A 16384-nucleotide genomic window follows, 5' to 3' on the forward strand; every position below is an offset into this window, starting at 1 on the left:
CTTCGTTTGTCCTCGTTGAAAAGTTGGTATTTGTGACCCACGGCCACAGTGTATTTTACACTGTGGTGTTGCTCAAACGTCGCCTTTTTCAACTTCGCGATCCTCGGAAAATTATTATATTGCACTGTAAGTATTTCTCCAAAGAACTTTCGTAATTTAAATGTATTTTTGCACTAACCCATTTCACTGTGTTTTTGGCATGCCGGACTGAGTCCGAGGAGTTCGGGGGTCGGATGGATTTGTAATTGGAGTTGTTTGGTTGGATTTGATTGGATTGGTATCTGTTGGTTTGGACATTGTGTTGGTACATGTGCATTTCATTATTTCATGCATGATCATGTTTATAAAAGAAAACTGGGTTTTCGTGTATTGCATTCATGTTCATGTGCTTTGAAAAGCTATGATTTTATGTGTGAATATTTTTGGTGCGTGTGTATCACGACCCCAAGCCGAGATGGGGCATTAACTCGGTGGAGCTCCTCTGGTTACTCGGGAGCGGAATATACTGAGTAACGTCCCCTGGATTGTCGCCGGGCGACAATGGGATCGGACGAGATGGTCTCGTGCCGACTCCGTGGTCCTTCTGCTGGCGGGGACTAGAGGATGTCTGGCCACGTACGCGCTGGGCGCGGAACTGGGCATCGCTCGTTGCGTAGTGTGAGTGCTTGGCCACGTACGCGCTGGGCGCAGAACTGAGCACCGCTGCGAAGCCAGGACGTGCGGATGGTCCATAGGGGAGACCATGGTGCATATGGAAATAATGCATGGTGCATTTGGTATTAATGCACTATTTTCTGGGAAAATAGTGCGAGTTGATTTTTGGGTAAATCATTTTCTGGGAAAATGATTTACGGATAATTTGGACCAAAATGAGATTTCGGTGTGTGTTGGAAATTTATCATTTTCGGAGAAAATGATGTTTTGTGAAAAAATGCATGTTTTCATGTGCATGCATGTTAGTTGCATTTAATGCATTTTGTATTACGTTGTTGTTTGGGTTATACTTACCTGCAAGACCATTTTGTGGTGTCGCAGATTTTGATGCTGATGAGGAGGAGGAGGGCGAGCCTGAGGAGACGGCTCCGCCTGAGGAGTGATCTGGGATCACTCGTTTGTAGCTTTTAAAACTATTGTAAATTATTTTATGGATGACTGTATAACTGCTATTTAAATCTTTACTGATGTCTGATTGTAAATAAATTCTGGTACTTAGTTGACTATCCGCTGCGTTATTTTATTTGAACACTGTCGCATGTACACACACTGGCACTTCGTTGGGATGTGTGACCGTATTGTCACCATCCTGGCGTCTCGATCCCTGTGTATTTTTATAAGGGGGATTGGGGGCGCCACAATTTATTTTGATTGTTTGTTAAACTATAAGAGTCGGTGATACTTCTTCAATTTCAAGTATTTTTTAGCATCATAATTATTGTTCTATGTATTTAAAATTTGGTTTTGGATTTTTCCAATCAACTTTTGCTCAAATCTCAGCTCCTTCCCTCGTAAGTTTTGGACGGAGAAGAGGTCATGGGTTTAAGATGAATTGTGTGCATGTTAAATTCAACAATAAAAAAGTAGTTTAGGTGTATTATTGTGAGTTTTATGTGGTCCTTACTGACTGTTAATGAAATTTCTTATGGGAAAATATTCCGTAGTCTCGATGAAGTCAAAAAATTAAAGTAGATTGTGTTGAGATGAGAGAGAGAGAGCAAGTGGGTCTGCCAAAAGAGATCAAGGCTTCATGACCACAAAATGGGGGACGATTGATATGAGAGAGATAGAGACAGAACTGAAAAGGGACAATAGACTAAAGAGAGACAGACAAAAAAAGGGAAATATTTCCTCAACTAGCATCTATGGTTGCTAACGTGAATATTCTAAATGTCTATTTTTTATTGGATGGTGTAAAATGCATATTCACACCACATCCAGTTTGAAGATTTTCTCATTTTAAAATTTAAATCTTACAAATCAAATTCTGTCAAGTAAATGGTGTAAAGCCCATGCCGAAGGCTCATAAAAGATGAAATCCCACTATAATAAAAAGGAAGGGGGAAAGTGAGAGTCTGACAATGGACAAGGCTTAATCAAATATAACAAGAAGATGTGACATAAAGTTGGGGGATAATATATAAAGCAAGAGCAAGGTACTTAAGGAGGAAGAGAGGTAACAAAGAAGTTGGTGGGTTTCATCTTGAGATCTGGAGGGAATGGGAGAACTAGAGTGTTCCAAGACTATTTTTTGTATAGAGAACTTTCATGGAAACAATTATAAAGAATTTATTGAGGATGGAGAGCTGGTATAAAACTTTACATATAGTGGGTTTTACATCCTAAATCATGGACGTAAACTTAATGCCAAAACACGTAAATATTGGTCTTCTTTAATGTTAACTTAGAGTGAAAACATTCTACATTTCTTCATAAACTCCAAACAAATCTTACTTCGCAAATTCACAAATAAGGCTATAAAATTATCCAATGTATATGCTATCATGTAGCGAAATTGGCTGCCTGGCTGGCCAAAAACAACTAAAAGCGAACTAATAATTCTTCTACAAACACATTTTTAATGCCCAATCGAGTGAAAATGATCAAAGAGTTTCTCAAAAACTATCCAATGTATATCTCTTATATATTAAAAGCAGTTATCTGAATGAACATGAATGAATAGTGATTTATGTGGCACTTTTTTTTCCTTCATCAATGCCCTTGGTGGTTGGGTCCTATTACGGTTTTTTCCTTGCTTTTATGTTTTACTTTCCACATTTGCACTTTTGTCAGCTACATTAATTATATTTTTACCCTTGGTTCATGTGTTATCTGATTTCTTTCTTCCGCTGTTGCCCTGTTTGATTGAGTATTATTACACTTTTGCCCCTTATTGGTATGTAATGCCTGATCGACTTCTCCCATCTATTACGTTTATGTTTCCAGTTCTATTTCTTCTTCGCAGTGTTGTCTCGTCCCTATATGATCGAATATTAGTCAGTGTTTTTGATGTCCCTACTTCGGTTTCATGATTTCTTTCATTCTTTCAGTGATGATTTTGGTTCTTGTTTGTTGGGTCTTACAGATCTGGTTGGTCCTATTATTTCGTGGTGTGACGTTGTCAGCAGAGGGGATGTTTTGGCCTGTTGATAGGAGGGTTGGAGGGCAAAGTCTTATGTTGTGGTTATTGAGTGTTGATTGCAGAGCTTTGAGACTCGGGTGTCGAATAGGAAGAAATATTTTCTATTGTGCGTGGTGTTTGAGGGTTGTTCTTCTTTGTCTTGGTTGCTGGTACGCTATTCTAGATCTTGTTGTGGTTTTATTTTTGTAGCATTTTTTTTTTTAAATACTTCTGCATCTTCGTTTTGTTTTTGCATTTTCTTTTTTGTAGTCTTTTTTGTGGTTGTTTATTTTCATTTTTTCCCTGTTGTGGATTATTTTCGTTGGTTGCAAATTGTTTTGAGATGATGAAATCTGGAAGATGATGAAAAATAAATACCCCACAATTTTGTTAGGAATTTCTTTATAAATCTTTGTATAATTTGGTTGGGATCCTTCCACTGTTTTTTCTCATAGGTTAACTTAATCTGTTGAAAATTTATAATATAAAAACTTCCAAAAATTAAAAAACTTTATGATCACCTCTTTGTTTGGATATTTATATATATATAAAAAATTATTAGGCTTTATGTCTTTCAAGACCTTTTATTTTAGGGTGTTTGTTCTTGTTTCGTTAATGAAGATTGATTTAGAATTTTAGATCTTAATTTTATTTTTTTCCCCTCATGGGTTAACTTAGTCTATTGAAAAGTTGTGATATACAAACTGCCAAAAAGTAAAAATTTTATGAACACCTCTTTGTTTGGTTAGTTATACAAAAAATATTAGGCATTTTTTTAAGGCCTTTTATTTTAGGGTGTTTGTTATTGTTTTCCTATTGTTGTTATTTGTTTTTTTTTTTTAGAAAGTAAAAGAAAAATATAATGATGGTGTATTATAAATTTAAGAGTGTAAAAGATTACCCTTTCATTATGGTTGTAGCAGTACTTCAACAACATTCTCAATAGTATTGTCTTGCCAATACTGTTGTATTTGAAACTATTGTATTTAAAAATAACATTTATAACATTTATCTTGTATAAAGCCCGAAACCAAAAAACCTAACAAAGCTGAAGAAAATTTGGGATCCAAGGCTCACAATCTCACAAATTAAATCATCTTATTTGTTTGGTGGTGAGTGATGCCGTGAGGTTCCAAATTTAAGTAGACAAAATGTGAGATTGGTGGGTAAACAACATACGTACGAATTAATTTTGTAGAAAGTCCTTCTAAATGTGTCTATTGCATTTTTTATTGATGTTCCTGGCGAAACAGGAAAAACATTCATATATAAAGCACTCATCACTACAATGAGATCAAGAAACTTAATTGCACTTGCAACTGCATCATCTAGTATTGCTGCATCTATTTTACCTTGGGGTCAAACAACACATTCACGCTTCAAAATTCCATTAGATCTTAACAAAAATAGCACTTGTAGTGTGAGTAAACAAAGTGCTCTTGCCAAATTATTGTGTCTTGCGAGATTAATAATATGGGACGAAGTACCTATGTCTAGAAAAGAATATATAGAAGTATTGGATAAAATGTTACGTGGGAATATAACTGATTCAAGGTTGCCATTTGGTGGAAAAATTATTGAATTTGGTGGGAATTTTCGTCAAATCTTACCTGTAATTCTTAAAGGCACAAGACAACAACAGGTTGATGCCAGTTTAGCATCGTCATACTTGTGGTCCACTCTAATTAAGATTAGGTTGAGTGAAAATATGCGAGCAAGATTTGATCTAAATTTCTCAAATAATTTACTTCAACTTCAGAATGAAACAACACCAATCACAATTGAAAACAAGATAAAAATTCTCAATGAAATGCAATTATTCCTTACAAAAATGATGCAAAGTCTTTAGATAATCCGATCGATGCGGTCTTCTAGGATATTGTCAATTATTCAAAAAACCTATCTGAAATGACAAATCGAGCTATCTTGACACTAAAGAACAATCCTGTCAATGAGATAAATGCAATACTCATTCAAAGATTTCCTAGTGAAGTTACACAATACTATAACTTCGACGAAACAATTGATGCATCAGAATAAGGCATTATGGAGGATTTGTTAAACACATTGACACTGAATGAACTTCCACCCATGAATTGTTACTAAAAAAAAACTACCCTATCATGTTCCTCAGAAATGTGAATCCTTCAGAAGGCTTGTGCAATGGAACGAGCCTTATTTGCCACAACTTTGAACGAAATGTCATTGATGCTGAAATTACAATTTGTCACGATAGTGAGAAAATAGTTTTCATACCAGTGATTCATTCTTGCCAAATATAGACGAAAATAATGGTTTTCCATTCAAAAGAACACAATTTCCTATTAGACTAAGCTTGGCGATGACAATAAATAAGGCATAAGGACAGACATTAGATTTTGTTGGTGTATACTTGCTTCAACCTGTATTCTGTCATGTGCAACTTTATGTGGCATTATCAAGAGTCAAGACTTCTGCTTCAGTAAAAGTTCTTATAAGACCGGTATCAACTAATAACTGTAAAGAAACTCAAACAAATAATATTGTTTATAGAGAATTATTAACACTGGCATATGCATCATGAACTTCCGTGAGTAATCTAATTCCAATATATGTCTCCTGATTGAATACAATTTATTTTTCCATTGTGTATCTTTCTCAACTTTCTATTTTTTAATTTATTAAAATTGTTTCGTCTAAATTCAATTGTTTATGCTAATATTTTTTTTCTTCATGCATAGGTAGCCTTTAGCATGTGAACTGTCCATGCATCAATCAATGACATTACTTCAAGTACAATAAATTAGAAAATCAAGATGATTGTGTCAGATAAATCTCTCAAACGTATTGTACAACATTCATGACAAAAAATCAACATCTAACATTAATAGACCCCGAAGTAAAATATTGACATCGTTATCATATTTGATAAAATACACTTAATATTTATATTGTGTTCTTTTACATGATATGCCCAAAATAAATATGTTTTGTCCTTACAAAATGCACTCATTCTAACTATATTTTCAAATTAAATCCTACATGTATATATTTTATAAATACTACTTCTACATATATATATATATGTATATATATTTTATATTCATCTATATGACATTGTGCAGGGCAACTAACTACAAGCAACAATTTGTTAAAAATATATAGACCTTAGGAATTTTTGATACGTTACACATCTTCCCGTTGTACTACATTAGCAATACATATGTTAGGCCTTTGGATCCCAGACATAGAATTGAGGTACATGAATACGAGTGGATTTTAATTTCAAGATCAATCATCGAAAACATTTCAGATGATGAGGAGGAATTACAACCACCAGAATATAATATTACCCCATTCACCAATCTGCATAACTACAAGGACACTGCTTCTGAAATAGGTAAATGTCACATTAATATATTTAAGTTATTTCTTAATACTCTTATGTAGTTTTTCACAAAAAAATTTAAACATAATTGGACAGTTATTTTGACGGTCACGATACACATGAAACCTTCTAGAGAAATTATCTCAATACATGGCCAACAAGGATCTAAGAAATATATGTTATTAACCAAAGGTAAACAAGATTTCTTAACTACATATGTGGTGTTGATAACTCTTTAATTGCCTTGTTTTTAATGTTATTTTGTCATATTATACCTTACAATACTTTCCCTTAAGTTTTACAACCTAATGCTCATACACTTGACTATGTGGGGTCGGTTTGTGGATGGTGAATGTCAAACAATCTCTCATCTTATTGAAGCTAAACCAACTCTACTTGTAACACGTTTGAAAGTCAGTTCATACAATGGTAGACTACACAACTTACAATATTAGCATTTGTTTAATATAGAATATCATTATCTTATAACTATTTTTATTTCTTTACAATATAGGTCTCTTTCTTTCATCTCAACAGACAATTGTATTTACTTTTAATCCTCTCATTCCTAGTGCAGCCCCATTGTGTCAGTGGTAATAATTTCTTATCTTATTACCTATAGAATTCGTACATGTTATAGAATAAACCTGTACATTCTATACTATATTAAAAAGTCTCAAAATATATACACAAAATGCATATTCATCGACTGGCTTTGAAAATGTTTGTTCTTTTATACCTTTTCCTCCATGATTTTTATCATTCTTTTTAAATTCTTCTAAAACTATTAAGGGCTACGCTTAATGATGCACTGCTTGAAGAAATCATCAAAAAACTTCAACATGGTATATCAGCATCGACATCAACTGTTGATGTCCAAGACATAATTAAGACTGATAATGTTGCTGGCTTCCTTAATGTGTTTGGATGTTGAGGTGAGTTGAGTTGAGATGATAAAATATTATTAGAATATTATTTTTTAATATTATTATTGTTTTGAGATTTGAAAAAGTTGAATTGTTTATTATATTTTGTGTTGGAATTTGAAAAAGTTGTAATGATAAGTTAAGGTGAGTTGAGAGTAGTTGAAGATCCAAACAAAGCCTAAATCATTACAATCAATGACGGTACATTTCTACGATCTTCTTCAACTTTTTTTTTTTCTATATATATGTATATTGCCTATTAAAAATACCGCACATGTATTTGTAGAGTAAATACAATCTCCTCCTAAGGCTTCATACTATTTACAGCCATTTAAGAATGTGTCTGTTCTAAATTTAATGCAGAAGCCAAGATTTTGGATTAAGACAACCATCGTTGTGGTTGATCTCCATCAAGTGTTCTTCTACATGTCCTGCATTGGATGTAAGACAGGAACAAGATATGAACAAAATGAGAAATTTATGTGTTATCATTGCAAGCATATGAGTGATGCACAACCACGATATATATGTTGTATTCATATTTTATGTCATGACACCAAACATTATAGGTTCAATTTACTGTTTGATCATTCAGACCCATGAATATATTTTGTTTATACAGCTGTCGAGCCTACATTGACATCGATGATGGCAGTGGATGACTAGGGGCTGTCATGTTCGGTGAAATTGCAGAAGAAGCTCTAGGTTCCACATCAATTGAATTAATGGAGCACACATGAGAGGTAACCAACTATGGTTTTAAAATGTTTTACTTTACCATTATTTGAATTTTTTGTTTTGAGTTTTCTTAATCAGTGAAGTTCAGATGATTGATTATTAAGTGATTTCAAAGTGTATATTGTGGTGTATATATGTTTCTTTATTGAATAAAATCAACTCCACTCATAGCCTTCTAAAAGTAAGTTGCCTTAGAATTAGATCGTTTAAATCATGACACATGTCTTCCAATAGATACAAAAGATATATATATATATATATATATTTTTTTTCTCGACAAGACATATATTTGTTATTCATGGAGTATGCTTCCTATTCAAAATAGGTTAAAATGAAGTCTTCGTCTATTTTCAAAATTTCTATCTATTAAATTAATGATTTTAAAATACATTGCTTTTCCACTTATCTAAATTTTTTGTTTTGAGTTATCTTAACAATTGAAGTTCAAATGATTTATTATTAGGTGATCTCAAAATGCATATCGTGGTGTACATATGTTTGGGAAAATAATGATCTATCATCTTTACATTATATAAAATTATAGCATAAAAATGGTGATATATTTGAATTCCAAAACAATTAAATAATGAAAAATTGGTATGTTCCTAATTTCCATTCTCCATTTTTGTATTTAATTGGTGATCTATATCATATCTATTTATTTATTTTAAAGCTTAAAGAATTTAAAAAAGATAGATGGTGGGCACTTTTTTCTTTATTAAATAGATTCAACTCCACCATACCATTCTAAAAGCAACTTGCCTTGGAATTAGACCTCTTAGATCATGACACATGTTCTCTAATAGACACAAAAAACAACCTCTACACCCATCATACTCATACTGCATGCCACATCCACGCATATCCACTTCCCATCATACTCATACTGCATACTCATACTTCCCATCATATTCTGAGTATGTAGTATACACATATCCAATATCCATTTCCCATCATACTCATACTCATACTTCCTATCATACTCATACTTAACTTGAAGGAAATAGTTGAAATTCTAAAATTTATTCAATTCAGGGCTTAATGTGCCTAGTTTGAAGAACTACTCATGTTTGTGTTCGGATTCATTGTTTGGAAATCTGGATTTGTGGAATTGGAGATGTAATGACTTATGTATTTGTTGGATTTTCTTGTTGGGTTGTTAATTTTGATGTAGTAGTGAGGTCTGGTTTTGGTATTACATTTGTCTAGTCAGTTAGAAATTTAGAATTGTTTACTAAAAATAATGTCTTTTGCATATGTCTCTTTTAACCTTTGCTTTAGTTCTACGATGGTCTAAATTTGTTTTTAAAATTAATTAATTTGACTTTTCCTATTTGGTTCCAGAGAAATTCAACAAAGTGAGAAGAGCATGATTTTTAAATCTCTTGAGCTATGTTATTTGATATGTGTTTTTTCTTTCTTTATTATTTTCATATTTATTTTATCTTTTCATGTCGTAATTTGTTGTTTGTTACTTATGATTTTGTGATGAATCACTCCAAATTTTTAAAAAGTTTATTATGTTACGTCCATGAAATGTTAGTTAATTTTACTGTTGTATAATATTTTTTGTTTCTGTTTTGGTTGAATTTTGTTGAAAAGTTTACCTGCTGAAAATGTTTAATAATGAGCATATGATAAGTCTGAATGATGGAGTTTTACATAGGAAGAAATGAGGAGGAGAGCTTAAGGAAACAACGAGACAATGCATGCACATGTTGTGAGTTTAAACTATGTAGAATTTTCTATTGTGTGTCTGCTTCGTGTCTTCTGTTTTGGAGCTTATGAAGGGTTCTTTTTATGAATTCCATTTATAAGAATGTGAACATCTTAACATTTCAATATTAGCCATCAAACTGCTCTCAAACATCTCCCAAACCTTTACACAAATCTGACTCGAGGGGGTGGGAGCTTCGGCTCCCTTCCCCTCCCTCCCTCTCTTCCCACTCCCTTCTTCTCTGGTTAGTACTCCATTTTTGTGTTTTTGTGTTTTCAAGCTACATAAGGGTGAGTTCGCAGATCTGGATTTGCCGGCGACCATAGACCAGCAAGCGCCCTCCATGGTGATGCCCAATCGCCGATCTTCAAGTCCACTGAATGCGGCGCCAATCAGAGTGGCGAGTCGCTTGCACGAGCGGCTTAACGCTCCCGGAGACGTTCGAAGAGTCGCTCTTACGCTCCACCAGGAGGCCCTTTGCCGACGTCACGTGTGGCCCTACGGGGTCTGTGAGTCCGGAGTCTCCAAGATCGACCATCGGTCTCCTCCTATAACGGTGCGTGTACTGCACGCGCTATAGTAGCCTCATTGGAGCACTGTTCTTTCTTGCTTTTACTATGTTTTCTTGTATTTATTTCGTATCCTGTTTTTACTTTTTAGAAAATAAAATTTTAAAAATATGTCCCTTCGGACCTCGGTCCGAATGGTGTGTTCTCCCCTCTCTGCTTAGGCGATGTATGGGGTTTGGTGCACCCTATTCCGATTAGTCGGGGTATGGGTTTTGTCGCCCGGTTACTATTACTGTGCACGACAGATCTCTTAGACTTAGATCTTCAGAGATCTGCCGTCTGGACTAGACCTTGTCAGCCACGAAAGTGTGCTAGGGAGCTTTTATCGTCTGTAACTGATTTTTTTAAGTCATAGTTATTTGTCCTCTTTATGAATGAAATGCGGTTTGTTATCATCAAAAAAAATATATTGCCATCAAACTAAAGAAAATTAGAGGAAAGTGAAGAGAAAACAGGAGGTGAAACCTTTTAGTGATTCATGGTTTAGTTGTTGCAGTTCTTGTTTGAACCCCATTCTTATAATGTATCACTTTGTTTTTTATTTTTTGTCTAAATTCTCCATCCATCTCCTCCTCTTTGCGGATAATACAAATCTTCTAAACTAAATTACTTTATACTGTAAGGGACCCTATCTAAGTTACATAATCCTCTTATGACCCCATTGCTCTTTCAAATTATAGATTGCTCCGCTTTATGTATTGACATGATTATTATTAGACTTAAGGACCATATTTATATTTGTTCACCATACTTTTATATGTTCTATATTAACATGCTCCTAAATCTTTAATAACTATGCTTCAACTCCAAATTCATTTCATTCAGAAACATTTACCGTATATCCAAAACATTGCAACATTATGTTCAAACAAAAAATGGATCATACAACTGGGTGTAGACGTAGATCAACTCCAAAAGTAACGCCACAAAAACTTCAGTGTTCTCTCCATAAATGTTGTGAATGAGCAGAACACACTGCCTCTAGATGCATAGCCCCCAAAACTTTTTAACTGCCATTTCAATAACGAAAAAAACAATTCCGTGCTATTTAGTCGTTTAAGAAACAAACTGTAATTTGAATTCGAAATATGATCCTTTATTTTCTAAACTTGCTTGGACCTATGGCTTGTTTAAACTTATTGTTGTTTGAATTAGTAGGTTTTAACTGGAATGAGCTATATTATCCTCGTAAACCTTATCATTAAGTGTTATTCTTCTTACAACATTAACCCATGAATAGAAGTCCCTAAAGCATTAGAATATTTATAGCACCCCGGGATGAGGTTTTTTTTTTTTGACAATAAGTCTTGAAAAAATAACTCGTTGTAAATAGACATATATGTTGTAGTGAGGATCGATGCTAACATTGCAGTGAGGATGCTATAAGTGTTAAATTCTATTTTGACATTTTAGGAATAGCTTTCAGTAAATAAATTTTATCTATGTTATGAGAACATATATTTTTATTATTAAAATTTTATAAAGGGTTCCCATAATTGACTGTAAATTAAATTTTTTTTCTAAATACAAAAAAGGATTCTCCGAATTAATCATACAAATACTTTAGTGGTGCAAGGGTAAAAATTTTCAAAATTTATAAAATTTCATGTATGGGTAAGTCCGAGTAAAATTTAGGCCCCGTTTGAATTCAAAGATGAGATGAGATGAGATTGTTTATGAATAGTAGGGAGATTGTCGAAATGAGATGGTTTTTGAAAATTTTGTGTTTGGATTGAACGTGAGATGAAATGATTTTAACTTTTTGGAGATGAGATAGATGTGGGTCCTACAAATTATTGCATAGTATTTATAATGATTTTATTTTATTTATAAATTACCTACCCAATTTTTATTTTTTATAATATATTCATAATAATATTATAAGATGACAATATTTTTTCTAATTAAATTCTTTTGTAAAATATCAAATAAAAATTTAATTATTTCCAAAATCTTTAAATAATTATTATATATATAATAATTTTTTATAAATAAGTTGTGCTTAAAGTAATGGTGGGTGAAGGGGTGCGTGAGGGGTAGAGAAGTTTTTTTCCTTACACCAGTGAGAAAACAATCCATTCTGAAAAGAAAAAAGTAACGGTCAAGGAGTATTTTTTCGTATACAAAACAGATGAGATGCACTTCACTACACCATTTGGATTGGAGATGGTTTTACAATACATATGATCTGAACTCATTTTCAAATTCAAACTGGGGCTTAGGCTATACATAAATAGACCAATTTTAATGAAATGATTGTATCAGTGAGTTTGTGATCACCCAAGGCATATCACTCTATTAGTCTATTTATAGAGTTGCTATGCTTTGCTTACCAAGCATAAAAAACCTAGGGCCCAAATTTATAAGGGCTCTGATAAAGGGTTGGGCAAAATTGGAGATTAAGTAAATCAAATATTTATTTAATGGACTCCGATATTTTAGCCAACCCAAGTCCATAATTTACTTTTGGGCTTTGATCAATATTTGGCCCAAAATGCTTATTTTCAACCCAATAAAATTAGCTTAGAGAGGGACCAAAAAGGAAAGTAAACAACTAACTCCAATAAACTTATATTAATCCGTCATCTCATGACATATTTTGAATTACGAATAATCACAATTTATTCCACTATATAATTGTAGAGAAAGTCAAGATGCAGTCACAATGGTGCAGACACCGTGACGAAATGCGCGTTTCGCTTATGGGGGAGTAGAGAGCGTTTGGTTGCGTTTTGGGCGGGAGATTCATTAAACATTCAACTCGTTGGGTGAGACCCCAAATTGGGCGACAAAGGGAGTCATTGTTTAATGAAACGGCATGTTTTATCCTAAATCAAAACACACTGTTTTGATGGGCACCGAGCCCCTCCCCCTTCTCCTTCATCTCGTTTTCCTTGATCAAATCAAATACCTAACCCTAAGCCCCACTTCAGAGCTCCTCCTTTCTCCTTCATCTAGATTTCCTTAATTAAATTAGAACCCTATTCCTAAGCCCAATGCAACAAGGAGTCCCTTCCCTTCATTTAGATTTCCTTAACCCTAACCTTAAGCCTCATGAATCTTAGTCGATTCCCCTGCTTTCTCCATCGCCACTTGCTAGAAAGCCTAGAATCAAATAACCTTACCTCCATACTGCTCCATTTCTTGAAGGGGAAGTCACTGTGAAGAAATTTATGGCTTCTTAGTAAATTTTGAACTCCTATTTAATTGGCAAGAAATTTTACATTTTTCTTTGCTTCTCAATATCTTCTTGTATGCATTCCTGGCATAAAGTTGATTGCCCCTTTTATCTGGATTTTAATACATGAGATGGTGAACTCAATTGATACATCAATAGGAGGGCTGTATTAAACATTCCAAACAATAATTAGAAACTAAATTAAATTTGTAATCGAGCAAAGTTTAAGTAAGCCATTGAATGGTTAAGTAAATTTGATTATATTAAAATTAAGTACAACTTAGTTTTAAAGTACTGGAGTCAAGAGAGCCAAGCAAGCTGTGCTCTATCATGGGATGAGCAAAAATCTAAAAATTTGACTTCGACTCTGACTCGGAGTCGGAGTTTTTTCCCCCTGGAAAGTCGGAGTCGGAGGTGTAGGTGAATCGACTCCGACTCTACCTCTGATATTGTACATATTTTACAAAAATATATGTGTTTTTCTATATATTAATCATATAAATTTTATATAATTATATCTTATATAATTAGTTAAACTCAATAATATACTAACATAAGCTAATTATTATAAAATAATATACTTATGCTATAATATATATAGACTAAATTGACTAATAATAGTTTAGTGTATGTAAACATCATATTATTACAATATTACTACCATGTAACACTAAATTACTAATGTATAAATATAATAACATGTAATACTAATGTATAAACACTAAAATGCATAATAACATGTAATATTAATGTATAATAACATATAATATTAATGGATAAACACCAATATATAAATTTATAATAACATGTAATACTAAAGTATTGATGATATAAATTTTATATAACTATATCTTATATAGTTAGTTAAACTTAATAATATACTAGCATGTAGGCCTGTTCATAAAAGGCCTAAAGCGATCCGTCTGCAAGACCCGCTATTGGCCCACCCAACAAAATTCGGGTTCATCGGATCAAGGGGAACAACAGGTTGACTATGTTTTATATCAGTCGAAACCGAAGAAACCACAAGATTTGCTTCTATTTTTTTTCTCTCTTTTACAAAAATAGCATAAATACTCCCTCAATCCATAACTTCCTTTGTTCCATACAAACGACAGGCAACCCCTCGCATAATTACTCTCCCCTCCTTCATGCAACCTCCCATAAATCATAATTACTCTCTTTCCTCCTTCACGCAACCCCTCCCATAATTACTCTCTCTCTCTACCCTCGTTCACAAGCTATAGACCAGATGCTGAAGGTTACGTAAGAAGAGAAAAGAAGAAGAAAATGGCGGTGGCAACGTCGATGAGTTTCAACCTGGCTAGGGCATTTAGAGGCCTCACCTTAGCTTCTCCGAGCTCTTCTTCTTCCTCTTTCTTCAGAGGCGATTTGGGGTCCATATGCATGGTGGGTCCCAAGCCATCTTCCATGAGATTGTTGCTGACAATTCAAAATGCGCACAAGAAAGGAGTCGGGAGCACCAAGAATGGCCGAGATTCCAATCAAGTTGTTCATATTTTTACATTTGAGGATTTATAGATTTTTGGGGTTATTAATTGATCAAAACTGCATATAACTATAATATTCGATGTTATCGGTAATATTCGCATTATTTACTTGGAATCGTCTTCCTTCCTACTTCAGTAAATAGGTCAATGGATGTTTCCAGGAAAAAAAAGCTTCTTTTTTTTTTTTTAGTAAGATTAGTCGGGTCATCCGGTTCAATCCGATTCAGATTTGAACGGTCGGTTCGGGTCAGTTTGACGCCTTATTTTCTGGTATTCGGGTCGGGTCGGGTCGGGCACAGAACCGATGTTTTGAGCTTGGGTTGCAAGCCTACTAGCATGAGTTAATTATTGTAAAATAATATATTTATGTTATAATATATATAGACTAAATTGACTAATAATAGTTTAGTTTATGTAAACATTGTAATATTACAATATTACTACCATGTAACATTAAATTACTAATGTATAAATATAATAACATGTAATACTAATGTTTAAACATTTAAATGCATAATAACATTTAATACTAATTTATAATAACTAAAATATAATAGTAATGTATGATAACTAAAGTATAAAAACATATAATAGTAATAACCAATGATCGAACATATAATAACATCTAATACTAATATATAATAATTAGTGTATAATAACATTATACTAATGTATAATCACTAGTATAATAACATTAAACATAGAAATTAAAGGCGGTAAGACCGGCCATATGCATGATGGCAGAGTAGGCAGGCGGTATAACCGACCATATGCATGAGGAAATAGAAACTAAAGAAAAGAGATATGAAATAAACTTCTTCATTAAAAATATAATACTTACAAGGAGACTAATTCTCAAAGGAGTTGGGAGCTGAAGACATGAGGAAAGGACTATTGAAGATTTACAGAGAGAGGAGGACAGGACTAAGGACTGGAGGGGTTTGGGCGAGAGAGGAAGGGATCAGATTAGAACTCTGAATGCCCTTCTTGCCTTGTGAACCCCTTTATATAGACACTAAAACAGTAACTTTTAATAATACATGAACAGTACCGGCCGTTATAAGAACAGTATTAGCCGACGCTAAAGACAAACATAGTACCGGCCGACATTAAAAACAAGAACAGTGTCAGCCGACGCTAAAAACAAATATAGTACAGAACACGTAATCTAGTACAGAATTATTTGTCGCTTTGCTGGGCAATAATCTGTCGCAAATAACTTTTTAGAGAGATACTATCTGCATGTCATGCTGATTAATCAGA

At 33.5% G+C, this 16384-nt stretch overlaps 1 long non-coding RNA gene across 1 annotated transcript; it reads right to left on the bottom strand.

Moving 5' to 3' along the window:
• Positions 1 to 14660: 14660 nt before the first annotated feature.
• LOC121241966 lies at positions 14661 to 15374 on the bottom strand. Its single transcript, XR_005935856.1, has 2 exons — positions 14789 to 15374; positions 14661 to 14754 (listed from the first exon to the last, which is right to left on the bottom strand). It is a non-coding gene; the product is annotated as an uncharacterized LOC121241966 (long non-coding RNA).
• Positions 15375 to 16384: the final 1010 nt, after the last annotated feature.

The sequence above is a fragment of the Juglans microcarpa x Juglans regia genome, chromosome 8D (assembly GCF_004785595.1).
Source record: "Juglans microcarpa x Juglans regia isolate MS1-56 chromosome 8D, Jm3101_v1.0, whole genome shotgun sequence".
Classification (NCBI taxonomy): domain Eukaryota; kingdom Viridiplantae; phylum Streptophyta; class Magnoliopsida; order Fagales; family Juglandaceae; genus Juglans; species Juglans microcarpa x Juglans regia.